This window comes from Gracilinanus agilis, chromosome 2 (genome assembly GCF_016433145.1).
Source record: "Gracilinanus agilis isolate LMUSP501 chromosome 2, AgileGrace, whole genome shotgun sequence".
In the NCBI taxonomy this organism is placed as follows: domain Eukaryota; kingdom Metazoa; phylum Chordata; class Mammalia; order Didelphimorphia; family Didelphidae; genus Gracilinanus; species Gracilinanus agilis.
Window position 1 is genome coordinate 426,809,698 of NC_058131.1, and position 2,392 is coordinate 426,812,089.

Below are 2,392 nucleotides of genomic sequence, written 5' to 3' on the forward strand. Positions count from 1 at the left end.
CCTATTCCAAAAATAAATAAATCTTCTTATTTCTGGATGAATATAGGAAAAAAATTACTGAGGTCTAAATTTTGTGGTCTATAATTATGTTACATAAAGGTTTAAACAGCACCCAGTATTTTTGGAACACACCAAATTATAGCAATAGTTTGTTTTAACTTGCTCATACCACCTTTGTATGTTAGTATTATTGACTCCCCCCCCCCAAAAAAAAAGCATAAATACCAAAGCAATACTAGGGATAAGTTTGTGTTTCTAAAGCTTTTTATTTTTGCAGTTGTTTAAGTTTGAGAAAATGGAAAAGGAAGAAAGTAGCTACTGGATTTGGGAAAGAAAGGTAGAGTTGACCACAAAGACTTTTGGTTTCTATGGTTGAGGGAAATGACAAATGGGCACAAGTGTTTTAGAATTATTATTATTATTTTTTTTTAGCTTTTCTAAAAGGTCCAATATCCTACTAAAGAATCTTGGTGAAATTACTGGAGTTGTCAAAGTGAGTATTAATAAAGCTCTCTCTCTCAGACTATCTCACGAATCTGAAGCATTCTGGCTGTATGAAAGCAATCATTCAACTGGGCTTCTGTGAATTTCATGTTTATATGTATACTTATGTATATGTATACTTTTTGTGTTGGAAACCATGATAGAAAAAATACCCCCAACAGACATTTCAAAATTAGTTATACCAAGTAATCAATAACATTTACTGCTTCAAAAATTGCTTGCATTGGGGTTTTTTGGACCAGTTAAAATGAGGTTAAAAAATCCGAAAACCCAAGTTTCTATACACACACACACACACACACACACACACACACACACACACCAGTTCTCTGTTAATTTAGATACTTTCAGAAGAATTAAAGTGGCATTACATGAAGAAGTATCTAAAGATCCATTCTATGACCTCCTTTCTCCTTCCCTTCACTGAAAAGAAAACCCCAAACACTGTAACAAAACATATAAAGCAAAACAAATTTCCTTAATGGTAATATAAAAGGAAATGTCTCAGTTTGTACTGTCTTTCAGCTCTCTACCAGAAGGTAGGCAGTATGTTTTATCTTGAATCTTCTAGAATCATGGTCATCATTTCACACTGTTGTCATTATAAACTCTTCTCCTGGTTCTGCCCACTTTAATCTGCATCTGTTCATAGAAGTCTTGTTTCTCTGAAACCATCTCCTTTATTATTTTCTAAAGCAAATTAATATTCCAACATATTTATATACCACAGTTTGTTCAGCCATTCTCATTTCTGACTACTCCCTTCAGTTTCCTATTCTTTACTACTTCAAAAAGAGCTAACTTTTTTTTTTGGTACATTGTTAGTTTGTTTTCCTTAGACCTAATGCCCATCTTAATCTACTCTTACTATAATTTTCCCTTCTCTTTCCCCCTATTTAGGAAGTATTTCTGGATCCAGGTCTGTGTGTATATTCTTCCCTCTTCTGAATAGTTCAGATGAGAGAAAAGTTCAAGTGTCAGATACTTCCACCTCTTCCCTTGTTTGTATAGACTTCTAACACACCCCAATTACATGAAATAATTTTCTAAAACCTTCCCTCTCTTCTTCAGTGTATTTTCTCTTTCTTTTTATTCTTCTTCTGAGACCATTAAGACAAATTAAAACCACTCCCAGACTTTCTATAGAATTAGATTTTCCCTATGGTGCCTGAAGATGACAGGATTCAGAATGAACAGATATATCATCTTTTCACATAAGAAGTTTATCCTTAGTTTCTTACAAATATTTGCTCTTTACCTTTTTATGTTTCTCTCAGCTTCTATGCTGAAATTTCAAAGTTTCTATGCAGCTCTTGTCTTTTCATCAGGAATGCCTGGGAGTCCTCTATTAAAGGTCCATTAGTTTTTTCCTCTGAAGAATTATATTTAGTTTTATTGACTAAATTATTCTTGCTTGTAAGCCTATTTATCCTTTGTCTCCTGGGATATCATATCCCAAGTTCTCCTCTTTTATTGTGGTGGCTGATAAATCATGCATTAGGTGATCCTGACTAGCTCTTCAGAACACGTATTTACTCTGGTTGCTTACAACCATACATATGGGGAAAGTCTGGATTCTGGCTATAAAATTCTTAGGTGTCATCATTTGGAGGTTTCTTTCAGGGGATGATTTGCTGGATCTTCCTATTTTAAGTTTGCCCTCTAGTTTTAAGAGGTCTGGAAATCTATAAGATTTCCTCAAATGAGATAGTATGTCTAGGTTTTTTTTGTTTGTTTTTAAATCATAGATTTCAAGTAACCCAATGATTTTTAAATTTTGTTCTCAATTTGCTTTTGCATATTAGCTATTTTTGCTATGAGGTACCTTACATTTTCTCTTATTTTTTTAGTCTTTTGACTTTGTTTTACTATTTCTTGTTGCCTCATC